Below are 19,646 nucleotides of genomic sequence, written 5' to 3'. Positions count from 1 at the left end.
TGCGCCCCTACCAATGGTTCCTCAGCTGCACTGTAGGTGGTAGATAGAACTGGACACGCAAGTGTTCTCTGTGGGCTGTCCTATGCGGGGTGTCTCATCGCCCCCTCTTCATTAAATACGTTTCCTGAGACCACCGACATGCCGTTGTGAGGTGCAGGTGCGGGGGCCCCGTTTGCTGTTGTTGCGAAAGGGTTACCTGGTGTATATTGCATACTGTCGCTGTTTTGTGGGTGGTTCTGTGTTCTATACTGAGGTCCCTGTTGCTGGCCAACATTACCTTGGCCTGGGTTTCTTGGTTGTTGTTGTTGTCCCATTGGGAGGCCATATGGGCTTCCCGGGTGGGGATGGCCATATTGTTCTACCTCTTGGAACCCGCTATTGGGTCTGCTTCTGCACTCTCTAGAATAGTGCCCCCATCGCCCGCAGTTCCAGCAACTTCCTTGTGCACCTCTAGGACCTTGCCATCCATTTGCTCCCATTCCCCCGTATCCCGTTCCACCTCCCCTTCGGCCCCTGTACCCACCTCGTCCCCCTCGAGGGGTCCACTCTTGCCACTGCGGACCTCCACCTTGCTCCTGCTCATTCCACTGCCGCTGTCCTGTTCCCGCCCAATTAGTTGCCATCCTTCCTTGTATTGCTATCAGCCCCTCCTCCTCGTCCTCTCCCTCCCTGCTGTGTGGGAGCGCAGCTACTGCTGCTGCGACCTTCACCAATTTTGTCTGTACTAACTTTGCTTCGTCTGCCAACCTTTTTTGCGCCACCTCCTTCTCCCTCTCCTTTATTCGTTTACAATGGTGTACTATTATGCTCTGGATTTCTGGCCATCCCTTTGCTTCAATGCCTGCTATCTTGTCGAGCGCTTTCTGCACTTCCTTGGGGAGCCCTCTTTTTATAATGAAGTAAAATAAAGATGTCGATTGATACCAGGGCGTGCCCGTCTCCGCTCTCCACATCTCTTGGACCCGAAAAATGTAATCCATAGCCTCCTCCCCCTCATTCATGGTACATTGCATCACTGACTGTAAGTCCGGTGTATCTGGGAATGTTTCGCGTAGGGCGTCCCACACCCTAGCCTGTACTGTGTTAAAGGAGGCCCCATCATGGCGGTCACAATCTAACGTTACTCCCGGGAACCCTGCTTTAACCCATACTCTTTCAGCCTGATCGCCCACCGCTGATACAAGCAGACTTTTCACATCTCCTATAGCTAGGGGTACCCCAGCAGTATGTTTTTCAAAGGCGTATATCCACTTACTTGCCCCTCCTGATAAAGGGGGCAATAGCTTTAATAAATTGGCTTTATCCATTTGTGCCCATGGGATATAGTTAGGCCTCCCTCCTCCTCTGTGTATCAGCGGGAGCTGTAGCTTTCCTTTCGTTAGGGCATCCGGACCAGATTTGGATGCTGATGTTTCCAGTGATGCCATTTTCCCCACTCTGTTCCTTAGTCGTCCCGTCCACTCATCGTCCAGTGTTCTCACTGAACATGTGCCATCCCCCCTTCGCTTCCCCCTCCCATTGCCATGCTCAATCTGTCACTTTCTTCTAATTCGTCCCTTATGTTGCATAGTAATTCCTCTCGATCCCCCATAGGCCTTTCATCATTGTCAGTATCTCCCTCTCGTGTCTCTATTTCAATTATTCGTGTTGGTTCTTCTTCAATTCTAAACAGTATCTCACCTTTCTTCCACCCCTCTTCAGGTTTTCTATTCTCGCCTGGTGCTCTAGACGTGCGCCCTGATCTAGCCGCATTAAGTGCTGTTTGCCCGCACATGTCTTTTATCCTCGAGAGCTCATCTTTGGCTATTGAGAGTCTTGACTGTAAATCCTCTGTGAGTTTCTCTATGTCTACCCTTTGTGTACTTACCTGGCCTCGCTCCCTTGTATTTTCATATGGTGGGGGTGCAGTGGGCCGGTGGGGTGTAGTAGTGGTCGGGGGAGGCACATACATCGGATCACTGTATCCCTCTGCGGGTACAGGTTTTCTTAATATTGGGTACAAGCTTATTACCTCTACTGGTTGCGCTACACTGGGCGATTCTTTGACATCTTTCTGTATCATTAGTGGATTGTCGGTGGTGGACGGGAGATCAGGATTTAATGCTGGTGCTTTAGGTGGTGGTATCTCTTCAAATAACCTCCAAAGGTCTAATATTTCCCTCCTATTTTGCAACTGCTTCCCTTTGTACTTCAAGAAAATGCATGTGACCACCATATCCAGGACACTTTTATCGAATGACCCTCCCTCTGGCCATATCTGGGGTAACCCCTCTCCCTTCAACTCCGTTACCCATTGGTCGTGATATTTTTTAATTCGCTCCGCGTACCCTGGAAGACTTTCACAAATATGTGATAAGGGTGTTTCAGCCCCCATCTTTATACTCTCCTAGGGCTTGTGTGTCTCTGTGCGTCTGCCACTACAAGGTAAATGGATTATCAATATATATATATATACATAAAATATATATATATATATTTTATGCTATTTCACAAGCAATGTTGGGCTCGTTTGGGCTCTCCCCCCTTCCTCTGATTGCACGATATAAAACTAGCTATACACAGCCTCTACTCTGTTCTGTTGGAGGGGCACATACAAGGGCAACCCATCATGTATTTTGACAGTATCAATCTGAAAATCAAAACATGTACGTCACGCTTACCAAGACCGTTTAGCTATTATACATTTATAAACGTTATGCACATTCACAACCTCAAATCGTCCCCTGACACATACGAGGTGCACACACCTCTTGGTAACACTCAATGCACCATTCAAGCTGCACTCCCTTTCCTCCCTAGCCGGCTTCCCCTGTCCTGTCTTACTTAGATAGATGGATGCGCATATGCATATTTTTATATTTTTTAACCTGCTCTCCCCCCTTATAGTAGGACCTGTTTCTCTTTTACTTCCTTCCCAGGTTCGTGCTAACCTTGTTTTTTATTCTCCCCCTACCCTAAAGAAAAAGAAAAGAAAGAAATAATAGCGATCACTAATATATTCTCAGTGTCCCCTTTTGCTGAACACTTTTATCTTGTATTTCACTTCGTCATATATTCCCAGTACTAGTCAATATAGCACTATGCGGCGCCGCCTTCCACCCCCTTTCGGAGCTAGGTTCCCGTCACTTTTATCTCTTATTCACCTCTTATCCTAATGGCCATATGCAAAGAAAAAGAAAGGAAATTTTAGAATGATCTTTAGTATATCTTCGTACCCCCTTCTCGTTCCCTGTTCTACACTCCTTTCCCCGCTCCCTTTACAATCGCTCACACTCAGTACTCACGTGCCCGTCTTGAACCGATAGTCTCCGAAACTGGGTCCGTCCAGGCAGTGTCGCCGTCAGCTCAACAGTCAGCCCCGGCTCCGGCGAGCGGTACTCAAAGGGGATTTTTCAACCGGGATCCCGTACCCTTTCTCTATTGAGTGTGCACTTCTTAGTGTACCGGTCGCCGTTGGCGGGCAGCCTCCCGGAGCCGGCTCACCGTGCGTATCCCTTTTCGACCGGAGATTCTCGTGCCAAAAAGGGGACGGTTATAATGAGTCAGGAAGAAGTAAAAATCACGCTATCGGGGTCACCACTGAAAGCAAGCGTCCCCAAACAGCACGATCCTCCCCGCAATGAGAGACAATGAAGGACTCTCCCAAAATGGGAATAAGGCCAAGACAGAGTGCGAGTGAGCGTAAATGGGAGTTTATCAATCAGAATAGGGCATGCAAAGGACTCTGCAAACTCCGAGAGCGCTCTGTCTGACAATAGCAAAGACAGGCGTATATATTTACAAAAAACGTCATAAAAACCTACACACTATAGGGGGCACAAGTTCAATGGGATTGGGTGGCGACGACTAACTATAGGTGCTGCTGCGATGTGGTTGGCTTTGGCTGGAAGACGTCACTGGTCAGCCTCGTGGGTTGGGCTGGGCCTGGCAGGGTGGCGGAGTTCATCCAGGCGGTGTTGTGGGGCCATCGCGGCCTGTGGCAGAGACGAATGTCTTTTCCTGACTTATTAGCCCTAGGCCATGCACATCGCAGTCACTCAGGCATTTTGATATTATCTTCTTTAGTAAATCTTTCAATAGGTTATACAACAGGTTAATGCAACACAGGAGGAATGTACCTTGTGAGGGGTCTGGAGGTAATACGTCAGGGCATGGTTACCAGTGTCCTGTTGACCGGGGTCATGGGTCGGGGGGCTAAGCTTCAGGGCCTGGGAAGGGTGGTACTGGTCTGTCTGCCTTGTAAGAAGTTGTTATGGATGTTCCGCTTGTGTGTTGTCAAAGTGTTGGGTGTCCTGATTGTACAGGGCCATAAGTCTGAGATGGTCCGGTGGGTTGCGAGGTTTACGAGGGGGCGCGTGTGTTCATGCAGAGGTTTACTGCTGCGCTGTAAATAATGCAGGTGGCGGGTGGCGGCCTTGGGTGCTACAGAGGGGGTCACAAGTCTTTGAAGCGGCTCCAGTCCGGTTGGGGGAGGTGAAGCAGCGCGGCGCGGTCTCTGCTCTCATGCCTTGGCAGCCTTCGCAGGGTGGGAGGGGGAATGGCCTTGCACGTATTTCACAAAGGTATCTCCCTCGTGTGTTGCCGATTTAGGTAAAAACATCATGAACATTTGAACACTCTATAATACTTATTCTAAGCAATACGAAACATACATTTAAGCTTTGCTGGATGTGTCTCGATTATACCCAGTCTGAGCACCTTATTCATACATTATGTTTCAGCGAGTACAGTATTTTATTTATATGCATATATATATGTTTGCAATGAGTGAGGTAGAATTAGGATTGGTGGAGAACATAGAAAGTAACCCGCCACTGTTCGTGACGGTGGTGGCACATATGGGGCCTAGACATGCACACATGACATGCGCCTTCTCGTGCATCCTTCACATGGGCCCTCTGTATGGTTACATTCGTCTTTCTTGTGTCCTCTAGCAGCATTAGTTCAGTTTATGGCGCGAGCCCATGGGGTGTGAGTTTCCCAGTGATACACGTAACAAATAGATTCCGGGTGCGTTCCTTTATTATTAGCACCCAACTGCAATGGTGTGGGCTCGCCATTGCTTATATCAAGGAAGCATGCTTTCTTGGAGTTATACATTTTACAGGCTTTTGCAATAAAAGGGATCTGGTGGGGGAAAGCATACTTTGCGAGTAATCTTGACATTAATATATAAAGACTGTCTGCCATCTGATGACCATTTTACTTGTTCTTTTCATTACCCAGGCCTGCTGGCCGAGTCATGCTGGGAGCGATGGTACACTGCGGGAGGTGAATTGTTACAATGTTAGTGTATTACGCTCGCTCATGTCCGTTTTGTCCGTGAGAACGTGCTCGCAGCGGATCTGCCATGGTGCTGCGGCAACAAGGATGACTGGAACCCTCCAAGGGTGGGGGCCGCGCTACAGTGCGCTGAGCTCACACCATCTTTACCAGACAAAATGGTTTCTGGGCCTAGCTAAATTTTACTACAGGTGGGCAATTTTAATACGTGTGGGCAATGTCTCCAGTGGGTGAACCCTCCACCACCTGGGCCCGGGTGGCATGAGGGGACGCCCAGAAGAGCCATAGTCCTCACCTGGGGAGAAAGCGCAGGCGAGGGGGGTCTCCTGGACCAGTCCTCCCCTACATTTGTTAGCACAAAGCATGCCTCGATTCTTCCAGTTAATCAGGTGCTCCACCAACCCATTCCAGACACAATCAGAGTCAGTGATTATGACCAGTACATTGAGTTGTTGGTGTACTGCAGTGAGGATGGCTTGATGTACGGCGTTCAACTTTGCAACCTAACTACTTCGGGTTCCTATTTTGTAACCAGCAGGGGTTACACAGTATCCTTCAACCCGGCATTCCCAATGCCAGCCATTAGTTATTTTTCCCCGTTGTTATCAATATGGTAGGAGCACCCATCCACATAAACTGTGGGTATCCCCTGACACGTGTCTTTTTCATAGACCTTGTGTGGGGAAATTGAGTATGCCTCCATGTTGTTATTGGTACTTAGACTTTCGTTCTCACAACAGTTTTCTTGAGCACAATCATGCAAGTCCGGCAATCCTTGCGCTAGGGCAATTTTCTTGTTTTGACCATATCTGACTTCCACAGGAAAGCCAAGCATGGACAGAATCCAGGAAGTAACTCTGGAATTACTAACATTCCCCACCCAGATTCTGTCACTTTGTAGATATTGCAAGGGTTGGTGCGGAGTCTCGACAATGATGTGCTCCCCCTAGATGAATGGGCAGTAATGTTTTAACACCCACAGCATTGCCAGGAGTCCCTTCTCGCAGTCATTACATTTTTCTTCCACGGAGGACAATGTTTTACTGGCTTATGAGATTACTTTGTTGACCTTGTCATGCTTGTGATACAACACCGCTGTTAGGCAAGTAGCTGAGAACCCCATCTCTAAGAAGAACTCCTTGTTCTTTATGGGGTAAGCCAAACAAGGAGCCTGGGAAAGGCTTCTTTTCAGTTGTTTAACTGCCTCAGCTTGTTCTGGATACCACTCCCACTTGACTCCGGCCTTTAAAAAATTGACCAATGGTCGAGTGACCTCTGCATACTTTTCAATTAACTTCCGGCTATAATTAGTGAGTCCAAGAAGGCATCTTAATTCGCGCAAAGTAGTAGGGTCTTTTAATTTCATTAAGGCTTCTACCTACTTTGCCTGGGGATTAAGACCTTGTGCCCTAAGAAGTTTACTCGGTCTTACACCACTGTGCCTTCTGGCTTTCTGCAACTGTGTTAGAACATAGCAGATTTCTGCTATATGTTCCTCCACAGTTGAGCTCTTGATCAGAACACCATTTACAATTACCAGGTTTTCCCTTTTGCCCAAGTCGGGCATGGCCTTGTGTAGAAAGATGATGAACTCATTGCCAAAGTTGATGTATCCAAAGAAGGTCGAGGTCCACGTGTATTGCTGCCCCCAATGCTAAAGGCAAGCTTGTACTTGTCTTCCCTACTCATGAGTACTGTCCAGTAGCCGTTGGTCAGGTAAATGGTGGTGTACACCTTTGACCATTGGATCTGTGCTAGCATTCAACTCCCTCAGCTGCACATAGTCTCCATTGGCCATTTGGTTTGAGTATCCCAGGTTGTTGAAGGTACTGTGGATAGGTCAAATCTAAGCTCTTAATAATCTCAGTAAGTGACTCCATGGACACGAGAGGTATCCGGTATTGTTTCACAAATACTGGAGCAATCTCGGGGTCCGTGAGTATGGTGGGTGAATGAATGGATGTGCGTCCACAGTTGCATGAGTCCACTGAATAGATATCTCGGAATTCCAGGAAGATCTGTTTCAGCTTTGTCTTTGCTTGTCAGTCTCACAGGTATCAGTAAGATGACTGCGAACTCTCAATGTAGTTAACAACCACTGAACAGGTTATCATGCCTTGTTCTTCCGAGAGAGGGGCGCCTGCTACCTTTGTTGAATTTTTTGAAGGAACTTGGGGTTGGCCACCCTAGGTTACCTGGGGGCAACCAGACGTGGACTCCCTGCTCACTGTGCTTAGAGAGGCTCAGCTTCACCTCACTGATGATGCCCAACAATGCTGAAACACGTGTATGGGGTTGCTGTAGGTACTTTTGTTCAGAGAGGAATTGCTATAGCATTTCGGTGCTGGACTGCCCATGTGCGCGGGACAAAGACTGATATGCAAATGGATATTTCCCATCTGTGAAAGGTACAGTGAGCAAAAAGCAGATGACTGCGAACTCTCAATGTGGTTCACAACCACTGAACAGGTTATCATGCCTTGTTCTTCCGAGAGAGGGGCGCCTGCTACCCTTGTTGAATTCAGTAAGATTGATCCCTTCCTCAACCATCTGCCTGAAAGCTGGAAAGACCTTGTACTTGGCAAATTCATCGGTATCCTCCAGTTGGGTGGAGACATCTCTTTTGATGGTTTTGACCTGAACATTAGGTTCTAGGGATTCGAGGTAGTGGTTCTTTGAATCTGATCACTACCTCCTCCCGCCTAATGTCACAGGTCACCTGTTCCATCCCGTAGGGGCAGGAAGAGTGCACCATGAAATTCCCCCATGCCTAGCAAACATTTGTGATTGGTCCCATGATTTCATTGCCTGAATCAATAGAGTAATGTTTGGAATCAACAGCCATTCTGATAATGGTGTCTGCGCAAAAAATTGATACTTCCAGTGTCATTTTAATGCACCAATATTCAAATGGTGTTGTGTTCTAGATCTACTAGAGGTGTCGGATTTAAATGCAAACCTTGTTGTTGGAGCTGGGAATTTAAATGCATATAGGCTCCTGATGTTTGATATGATATGATATGATAGTTTATTTATATAGCGCCTATACACAATGTGTTTCAAAGCACTTCAAGGCAAGTGAGGGAACAAGAAAAATACAATGCCATTCTTACAGGCCATGAACAGTAAGGATGTGAAATTAACTATCGTACTCGGCCTGACGACATTTCAGATAGTGCAAGAGCTAAGACATAGCTAAGGAAGGGAGGCGGGGAGTGGAAAGGAAATGGAAACAGACAGGACACTACCGTACTAGGCCTGACGACATTTCTGGTAGAGCGGAGGAAAACAAGAGGTGAGGGAGAGGGGTGCAGAAAGGTAGGGGAGGAACAAAACAAGCGACTATCATGCTAGGCCTGACGACATTTCAGATAGTGTTGGAGTGGGGGTGGGGAGGAAGAGACAAGTAAGGGGAGGGGGGAGACAGACAAGGTTGCTATCAAACTAGGTCCAGGGACAGTTCTGATAGAGTAAGTGCATAGAAGAAAGAAAGGGGAGGAGATAGGAAAAGGGAGAAGAGAAAGGAGGAGAGAACAGAGCGTTAGCAGTCAAGAGTGGAGAAGCAAGAGGGGAGAGTGAATACAATTGCAGAAGTCAGTAGTAACACATAATTTTGCAAGCCAGGATACAAGATGAAGATGGGAACAGCATGATTCAGGGCCACCATGAGTACAAGATGCAAAGGAAGTCCTGCACAAGAGTTGAGAAAGGGTGATGCACCGGGACTGAATGAAATCCATAAAAGTCAAATCCAGCATTGGCCACAAGACTGTGATGGTGAAACCAGAATTTATCAGGACAGACTCCTGCAGAAGTAGGCTTGAGAGGGTTGAGGAGGGAGCAGGAGAGAAGAATCAAGCAAAACAGGCAACACCTGTGTGCGAGAAGGGAGGGGGCACAAGGGAACATCACAGGGGGACCAGAGGGGTTGGGGATGGCCTGTGGGGACAGAGGGAGTAACACATGTTGGTGCATGCTTACCTGCTGTCTGAGCAGGGGGTCGGCCCCTGGGTCCTCCTGGTCCGAACAGGTCCAAACAGGAATTGCCCTTTTCTTCATCTGCCCTTCGCTTAGGACTCCCGGGCGAGAGACGCCCTTGATCTAATAGGTAAGAGTAGGAAGGAAGAGGCAGAGCTAAGAAGGTCGTTGGTGCTTAGGCCAGGTGACCTAGATCCACTTGCACCTGATCCCCATCTGCAAAGGAAAAGAGGCTGGTAGGCTCCTTAAGTAGGGAAAAAGAGCAGCAGGCAGCAAGGGACCAGGTGGACGGGGCTTAGGCCAGGTGACCTAGATCCACTTGCACCTGCCCCCCATCTGCAAAGGAAAAGAGGCTGGAAGGCACCAGGTGGGTGGGGCTTGCTAAGTGCTGAAAAAAAGTGTCAGGCAGGAAGGCACCAGGTGGTTGGAGCTTGCTAAGTGATGAAAAAGAGCGGCAGGCAGGAAGGCACCAGGTGGGCGAGGCTTAGGCCAGGTGACCTAGATCCACTTGCACCTGCTCCCCATTTGAGGTTTTGTTCTCGCTTAACTTTGGGGGGAACAGAGAATTGTCTCACCTGTCCTGGGATGGTAACCTCTTCTCGCACTTGAACTTCAATGGCATAAGACAGCAATTGAGCTGACTGAAATGCTTTTTCAGTGTTGTCAAAGCCCATGGGTTACCCCCACAGTCGTGACCAGGCTTTAATATTAATTAGGTACAAATTGATTGCGAATCGATTAAGAATGTCACTGCCTAAATAAAAAGCGGAATGGACATCTTTCATGACCCAACAATTATGTTCTATGCTTCTGTCACCAATGGAAATTTCTTGCATACATCTGCTAGGCACGAGATGCTTAGAATTTGGGGTTTCCAGACCTATTTCCCATTTGTCAATCAATTTAAAGGTGGTTATGGTCTGATCTTTTGGGAGTTTCCTGAATAATTCTTTGCTGATGAAGCTCCTTCTGTTATTCAGGCCTACTCTGGTGAGCACCGGCTTCTCCTCCTCATTTAACTGAATGGGGAAAAAAAACTGTTAACTTTTTGCTGAATGTAAGTCATACTTTGAGCAGGTTCTTCCTTGTCTGGTTTCACAGGACTCAATGGGGGTCATTACGACCCTGGCGGTAGGGGGTTAACGGGGCCGGTAGAGCTGCCGGCCCCATTAACCCTGTACCGCCTCATTACGAGGTCCGCTCGCGGGACCCGCTAAGGACGCCTGGTTTTACCAGACATCCTTAGCGGGTCCTGCGAGCGGCCCAGCATGCTAACAATGGGCCTGTCATTAACGGGCCCGTTGTTAGCATGCTCCCCATTCCCATTTAGCCCTATGGTGGCTCAAATAGGAATGGGGCTGTACCGGGTCCGGGTTCCCTGAATGGGGAAATACCGGGCCCTCCAAGGTCAGAATGGCCTGGTATTTCCCCATTCAGGGAACCCAGACGCAGTACCCGGAATGGGGGTAGCCATGCCGCAAAAAGCTGCATGGTTACCTCCAGGGTCGAAATGAGGCCTAATGTGTCTTCTGATTTTGGACTGGTGTAACTTTTTAGGGTGTTCCCTTACAGTGTGGGTTGCCACTTAAAACTGGGAGTAAGTTAGATTTTCAATTATGGAAAGGGGTTTGCATTGCAAGTTTGTTCTCCTACAGAGATGACAGTGATATCTGGCACTTGTTATTCTTGAAATGGAATTCTACTTTCTCAGAAAAGACAGATACCATTCAAGCTTACATAATTGTTACTCATTTTTAACATTATAGGCCAATTAGTCTGGGTACAGAGGACTTTCTTTACACAGTCAATCAGAGGTGATAACATCCTCAGGAGATCGCTCGCCAGTAAACACAGTGGGCCTTCTGGAGTCCCGACTATCAACGGATGTTTAACTTGGTGTTGCCCAGTTTTTATTTCCAGATCCGCAGCCCCTTCGATGGAAATGTATTTCCCATCAAAGTTTTGGAGGTGTTCAGGAAGTAGTGTGATGGGACTTTGGTGCCCGCCCCACCCACTCCCTGTCCTGAGTTTAGTTTGGCATGGCTTTTTTGCATAGGAGGGTGGCTTGGGATCCAGTATCTGCCAGAGCTGATAATTCAAACTGACTCTGTACCTTGACTGGCGCATACAATTGGCCTTCTTTCTCCTCCAAGGTGCAAAGAAAGTGTGAGTTACTTGACAGCCGTTGGTCATTTGCTATTTCTTTTTATTGGCAAATTTATTAGAGTAAAGTGGCTACAGTAGTCAATTCACATCAACAAAGAGAAAGTATTACATTAGGTCATGACAGCATCGTTCCTTGTGGTATTTCCAGAATGTAGATGACGTTGAACCGTGGGGTGAGGTAACTAACTTATGGGGTCGTACATGTTGTATTCATAGAATCATTGGTCCAGGGAGGCAGAGAGTCCAAATACAGTTCCTCAAAGCTTTGGGCCCAGGTTAGTACTAACAACCAGGTTTTGAGATAGGGTGGGGCAACGTGCTTCCATTTCAACAATATGCATCTCTTGGCTAGCATACAACCCGTATTTTCAAATGAGTGAAGACCTTTGTTCGGGAGGTTATCCCATACACCAAATAGGGGTTGCATTGTGGAAGGTTGAAGGGAAGACATCAACTACATCAGAGAGAGTTTGTACTACCATATCCCAAAATTCTCTGAGTTTGGTACAGGACCAGAACATGTGCATGTGGTCGGCAGGACTAAGCCGGCATCTAGTACTGGTACGTTCTCCCTCCTGAGAAATTTTACCAGGTTTTTTAGGGGTATAATATACTTTGTTCAGCAATTTGTATTGTATATATCTGAATCTGATGTTCCAGGAGACCTGCTTAGTATGTATACACATAAGGTTCCATTGGGCATCAGACAACTCCATCCCCAGATCATCGGACCAACCCTAACGTATTGGCAGAGAGGAGGTGGAGTGGGTGTTCACCAGGGTTTTGTAGATTGTTGACAGGAAGCAACGGCTACTGCTAGAGTTAGCAATAAATGCCAGCTCAGCGTTCTGAGGGTGCTCTGCGGGGCACGATGGCTAGTGCGATTACACAGCCGCCCCTTATTCTATAGTATTGCATGAGTTCTGTTCCAGAGCCAATATGTTTATGGCGCCAGGTCAGTGGGGTAATGAACTTGTCATCCACAAACAGGTCAGCCGCAGCTCCATAGCCGAGGCGTTCCTACTGTGTGGCTAGCGTGATGTCCCAGGTGGGCCCCAGTTTAGGTAACTTCCAGAGTGGCAGCCATTTGTAGTAGGACGTGACTCAGCATTACCCGAGAACATACAATGGCAGGCAAGCACCGTGGAGAACATCGGGCCAAATGGACACTCGTCCTTATACCTGTCGTCAAGTACAGTTATCCTGAGGTCCGTCCTCTATGCCGACAGTCTCTGAAATTTGACATGCAGCAGTTAGGTTTCTCCACTGTTCAAGTAGGTGGCATATTGGGCCTGTACAGCCAACCAGTATAGCTCGAGATTAGGAGCCAGAAAGCCCCCCTTTTCATACAGGGAGGTCATATCAACCCACATTTTTCAGAGCTCCAGAATAAGGGGCGTAAGAGACCCATAAAATCTGGGGGGACAGGGGACACCTTGGGGACTTGGGCATGGAGAGGCAGGAATTGCCCACTCACAGATACTCCTTTACATCTTTCCCTGTCACTGACATATGCAGTAGATTGTACAGGAGCTTACACAAATGTATGGAAATGCTTTGGTCTTTATAATATTCCCCCCACGGGCCTTATTTTTCTCTTCCACCTCAGTTGGTGTGATGATCTGTTTCACTTCTTGTGTTTCTCCAGGTCTCCTAGCAATGGACCTTTGGAGAGGACTTTTATAATACTCTCACCTGCGTTTTAAGTGCAGGTGCTTTATGGAGTTTCGCCAACCCATCCTATCCTATTCCACTTGAACCGTCAATGATGGAACATGAGTGTGCCCCTTTACAGCAATGTATGAGCTGCAATCATACCTCGGCTGCAGGGTATTTACTGGATTTACATGGATAGCGGAACAAGTTCTGTTGTGAATCTAGAGGCTCTGCTTTATTTTTTTCTGGGTCTCCCAGATGGCTTATGGTGGCCTCTATTAAAACTTGTCTAAAACTCATTATTCAGCTTGTGGTGGGTACCAGAAATTCAGTTGCATCCCTTTTTTTAAAACAAGCGTTGGCAACGCCAACCATTTGGGTTTTAATGTAGGCATGGAAAAGGCACTTGCCAGGCACTGCCATAGTGGTATTAGGTACCCTCTGATGGTAGCAGCTGCAAAATGGTGCAAGTACCTGGACAATTACACGGTAATTCATAGAATTCATCGCACAAGTGGCGCACGCGGCTGGCGCACAGTGTGCGCGTGTGAATCCCTGCGCCAGCCGCATGCGCTAAAATACATTTCCGCGCACAGCGTATTCATGGATTCCAGCCACCAAAACCAGCCGTGGCGCACAGTGGCGCAGCGACCCTGCAGCAGTGCCCGTTACGCCCCCAAGAATGCCCCTTCCGCAGGGAAAAGCCATCAAAATCCCCAATCCAGCGCAAAGGGCTGCGCTAACCCTGTACCAGCACGGCAAGCGGGGTACGTGTATCACTGGGGTGCGCGTGAAGTTCCTCACATGATTTCATCTGGGTACGTGTATTACTGGGGTGCGCTGGAAGTTTCACACGCGATTGGCCCTGTGCGAGCGTGGTACGTGTATTACTGGGGTGCGCGGGAAGTTTCACACGCGATTTCAGCTGGGTACGTGTATTCCAGGGGTGCGCTGGAAGGTCCACACGCGAATGTCCTGGGTACGTGTATTTCGGGGTGCGTGGGAAGTTACACACGTGAATTCAGCAGGGTACGTGTATTTCAGGGGTGCGCGGAAAGTTCCACACGCGATTCCATCAGGGTACGTGTATATCAGGGGTGCACAGGAAGTTCCACACGCAAATGTCCTGGGTACGTGTATTCCGGGGTGCGCGGGAAGTTACACACGTGAATTCAGCAGGGTACGTGTATTACTGGGGTGCGCGGGAAGTTTCACACGTGATTGGCCCTGTGCAAGCGTGGTACGTGTATTACTGGGGTACGCGGGAAGTTTCACACACAAATTCAGCAGGTTACGTGTATTTCAGGGGTGCGCGGGAAGTTTCACACGCGATTCCATCAGGGTACGTGTATATCAGGGGTGCGCTGGAAGTTCCACACGCGAATGTCCTGGGTACGTGTATTTCGGGGTGCGCGGGAAGTTACACACGTGAATTCAGCAGGGTACGTGTATTCCAGGGGTTCCGTGGAGTACTACACGTGAATTGGCCGTGTGGGTCCTCCCAGGTGTTCGCTCTACAACCTCCACGGTCCCTGCAGGCAGCCCACACCAGGGGGGAATACCCTGCACCCCCACTCATGTCCCCCAGCTCCCCCACCCCCCAGCAGTGCAGGGCACCCTCCACCAGGCCCCCACTCATGTCCCCCTGCACCCCCACCCCCCAGCATCCAGGGGCACCCTCCACCAAGCGCCCACTCATGTCCCCCTGCACCCCCACCCCCGGCACTGTGGGGCACCTGCCAGCAGTCCCCCACTCATGTCCAACTCATGTCCCCCTGCACCCCCACCCCCCAGCACTGTGGGGCACCTGCCAGCAGGCCCCCACTCATGTCCAACTCATGTCCCCCTGAACCCCCATCCCCCAGCAGTGCAGGGCACCCTCCACCAGGCCCCCACTCATGTCCCCCTGCACCCCCACCCTCCAGCATCCAGGGGCACCCTCCACCAAGCCCCCACTCATGTCCCCCTGCACCCCCACCCCCCGGCACTGTGGGGCACCTGCCAGCAGTCCCCCACTCATGTCCAACTCATGTCCCCCTGCACCCCCACCCCCCAGCACTGTGGGGCACCTGCCAGCAGGCCCCCACTCATGTCCAACTCATGTCCCCCTGAACCCCCATCCCCCAGCAGTGCAGGGCACCCCCCACCAGGCCCCCAACTCATGTTCCCCTGCACCCCCACCCCCCAGCATCCAGGGGTACCCTCCACCAAGCCCCCACTCATGTCCCCCTGCACCCCCACCCCCCAGCACTGTGGGGCACCTGCCAGCAGGCCCCCCACTCATGTCCAACTCATGTCCCCCAGCACCCCCACCCCCCAGCAGTGCAGGGCACCCTCCACCAGGCCCCCAACTCATGTCCCTCTGCACCCCAACCCCCCAGCATCCAGGGGCACCCTCCACCAAGCCCCCACTCATGTCCCCCTGCACCCCCACCCCCCAGCACTGTGGGGCACCCTCCAGCAGGCCCCCACTCATGTCCCCCTGCACCCCCACCCCCCAGCACTGTGGGGCACCTGCCAGCAGGCCCCCACTCATGTCCAACTCATGTCCCCCAGCACCCCCACCCCCCAGCAGTGCAGGGCACCCTCCACCAGGCACCCAACTCATGTCCCCCTGCACCCCCACCCCCCAGCATTCAGTGGCACCCTCCACCAAGCCCCCACTCATGTTCCCCTGCACCCCCACCGCCCAGCACTGTGGGGCACCTGCCAGCAGGCCCCCACTCATGTCCAACTCATGTCCCCCTGAACCCCACCACCCAGCACTGTGGGGCACCTGCCAGCAGGCCCCCACTCATGTCCAACTCATGTCCCCCTGCACCCCCACCCCCCAGCAGTGCAGGGCACCCTCCACCAGGCCCCCACTCATGTCCCCCTGCACCCCCACCCCCCAGCATCCAGGGGCACCCTCCACCAAGCCCCCACTCATGTCCCCCTGCACCTCCACCCCCCAGCACTGTGGGGCACCTGCCAGAAGGCCCCCACTCATGTCCAACTCATGTCCCCCAGCACCCCCACCCCCCAGCAGTGCAGGGCACCCTCCACCAGGCCCCCAACTCATGTCCCCCTGCACCCCCACCCCCCAGCATCTAGGGGCAACCTCCACCAAGCCCCCACTCATGTCCCCCTGCACCCCCACCCCCCAGCACTGTGGGGCACCCTCCACCAGGCCCCCACTCATGTCCCCCTGCACCCCCACCCCCCAGCACTGTGGGGCACCTGCCAGCAGGCCCCCACTCATGTCCAACTCATGTCCCCCAGCACCCCCACCCCCCAGCAGTGCAGGGCACCCCCCACCAGGCCCCCAACTCATGTCCCCCTGCACCCCCACCCCCCAGCACTGTGGGGCACCTGCCAGCAGGCCCCCACTCATGTCCAACTCATGCCCCCTGCACCCCCACCCCCCAGCACTGTGGGGCACCTGCCAGCAGGCCCCCACTCATGTCCAACTCATGTCCCCCAGCACCCCCACCCCCCAGCAGTGCAGGGCACCCTCCACCAGGCCCCCAACTCATGTCCCCCTGCACCCCCACCCCCCAGCACTGTGGGGCACCTGGCAGCAGGCCCCCACTCATGTCCAACTCATGTCCCCCAGCACCCCCACCCCCCAGCACTGTGGGGCACCTGCCAGCAGGCCCCCACTCATGTCCAACTCATGTCCACCAGCACGCCCACCCCCCAGCAGTGCAGGGCACCCTCCACCAGGCCCCCAACTCATGTCCCCCTGCACCCCACCCCCCAGCAGTGCAGGGCACCCTCCACCAGGCCCCCAAATCATGTCCCCCTGCACCCCCACCCCCCAGCATCCAGGGGCACCCTCCACCAAGCCCCCACTCATGTCCCCCTGCACCCCCACACCCCAGCACTGTGGGGCACCCTCCACCAGGCCCCCACTCATGTCCCCCTGCACCCCCACCCCCCAGCACTGTGGGGCACCTGCCAGCAGGCCCCCACTCATGTCCAACTCATGTCCCCCAGCACCCCCACCCCCCAGCAGTGCAGGGCACCCTCCACCAGGCCCCCAACTCATGTCCCCCTGCACCCCCACCCCCCAGCATCCAGGGGCACTCTCCACCATGCCCCCACTCATGTCCCCCTGCACCCCCACCCCCCAGCACTGTGGGGCACCTGCCAGCAGGCCCCAACTCATGTCCAACTCATGTCCTCCTGCAGCCCCACCCCCCAGCACTGTGGGGCACCTGCCAGCAAGCCCCCAACTCATGTCCAACTCATGTCCCCCAGCACCCCCACCCCCCAGCAGTGCAGGGCACCCTCCACCAGGCCCCCAACTCATGTCCCCCTGCACCCCTACCCCCCAGCATCCAGGGGCACCCTCCACCAAGCCCCCACTCATGTCCCCCTGCACCCCCACCCCCCAGCACTGTGGGGCACCTGCCAGCAGGCCCCCACTTATGTCCAACTCATGTCCCCCTGCACCCTCACCCCCCAGCACTGTGGGGCACCCTCCACCAGGCTACCACACATGTCCCCCAGCCAACATGTCATCACAATCTAGATCCCTGGCCCTTATGGTCAGCCTCCAAATGCCAAACACCCACCCGAGTATTGCATCCACCCACTTAGAAATGGCAATAACATGATAGAACCCCAATTGCAAGTTTGGAAATGAACACATGTCCCTCACATACACCCAATGGGTGTCAGTGAATCTCAAAACCCATATCATGATATGCATGAAACCAATGAGATGATACTACACATTGAAGTATGAACAGAAAATATGTATTAAAAGCAACATAAATCGAATCAAAAATAAACAAACAAAAATTGGATTTAAAAAAAATAAAAACCAGCATGTCCGTGAAATAATGCAAAACCACAAATCATAATCCAAAGGAAAGGTGTCCAAAGTCACAGTCCACAAAAGTAAATCCAATGGAAAATTAAAATCGAAAACCATTGCTCTATGGGTAAATCATTAAAAAAAAATGAAAATCCAACAGTCAACTATATACAGATAAACAATCCAGGGTCCATGATCCCAACAGAAGAAATGAAACCTTTCTAATAACACTACCTAATAAAAAAAAACTATATACAAAAATGTGGCCCATTGTCTAAAAGGTCCAAAAAAAATGCAAAACCAAAGGAAACCTAACACTAACTACAGAACTATTTACAAGGGCAGCGGGCTAGTCCGACGGCTCACTTTTGGATGTCCCGGGCCAGGGCATCATCGAACTCCTGCTCAATGTCCCGGAGGCGGTCCTCCTCCATGGCCCGAGGGTCCGCAGGGCCGTCGACGTGTCCACCTCCAACCCCCTGCGGATTGCCTCGAGGCACTCGGCCCGCCCTCCGCCCTGACCATCATGAGCCGTGCCTCTTCCGCCCGCTGCCGCTCCGCATCTATGGCGTGGCCCAACCGCTGCCACACGGAAGACACTTCCCGTCCTGGGTCCTCCTGCCCTCCGGCTGATGCCTGCCCCTCCGATGTCGAAGGCCCCGAGCCATCATGGCTCCCACCACGTTGCTGCTGCTGCTGTGCCTCTGCCCGTGCACTGCCTCCTGCTGCCTGCACATCCTCCGCTGGCTGGGGTGCAGTCGTTGATGTGGCCACCCCTGCTGGACGTCCGACTCCCGACTGTGGCAGGGATGCCTCCTCCACAAGCCTGGCCGCACCATCAGAGGCAGCTCCACAGGGCACCCAGGTGACTAATGGGTGGGAATATGGCACAGAGGACGACTGGCGCATAGGGGGTTCAGTTGAGGAGGGGGTCGTAGCAAGCCCCATCAAACGGAGGAATCCGGCCTGGGTGACCTGTCCCAGTAGGCCGACGCGGTCAACGAGCCATTCGAGATGACGTGCAGTCTCCTCATGAAAAGACTGCAGGTCACCTCGCATGGCCCGTTGACGCAACGCCACACCAGTCAGGACAGGCTCAACCCGGACCCGGATAGCCACGTCCGCAGGCAGAGGAAGGCCAGTTGTCGTGAGCTCATCCCCTGCCTGAAAACGGGTGTGGACGTAGGCATCCCTGCTGGTGCAAGATGATGCAGTGACAGGATCAGGGACAGGATTGCACACAGGCACCTCCGCGGTGGCCTGTGCTGCCTCCTGTCCCTGGTCCTGCACTGCACCACTAGCACCAGTGGAATCCCCACCTCCAGACCCGATCTCTGTTGCTTGCACGGCCTCCTCCTCCACCAAACCCCCCACCAACCTGGATGACTCCGTGCCATCTTCCCACGTTGGGCCCTGTGGGGTCCCAGCTGCCCCTTCTGCTGCCGAGGAGTCCAACTCCAACCTCCGCCTCTTGGACCTCCCCCGGCAGCTGCTGCCTGGGACGCGGCACCGGACTCCTCACTCCCCGACGAGATGACAACCTGGGAGGGGAGCCGGGCCTTGCGTCTCTGGCTGGCGGTGCGATCCCCGCCGCTGTGCTCCACAGCACCTTCTCCGCCATCTTCATCAGTTGACGCTGCAGACAGGGAGAAATAAAACACAGGCATCAGGGCACTGTACAATGGACACATACACACATGACAGTTGTACATGAGTGGCATTGGCAAACCTCAGACATGCCATCACAATCCCCAACACA

Source organism: Ambystoma mexicanum, chromosome 7q, assembly GCF_040938575.1.
Source record: "Ambystoma mexicanum isolate Mex_15411 chromosome 7q, UKY_AmexF1_1, whole genome shotgun sequence".
NCBI lineage: Eukaryota > Metazoa > Chordata > Amphibia > Caudata > Ambystomatidae > Ambystoma > Ambystoma mexicanum.
The sequence above is the reverse complement of the archived record's forward strand: the minus strand, read 5'-3'. Positions refer to the sequence as shown.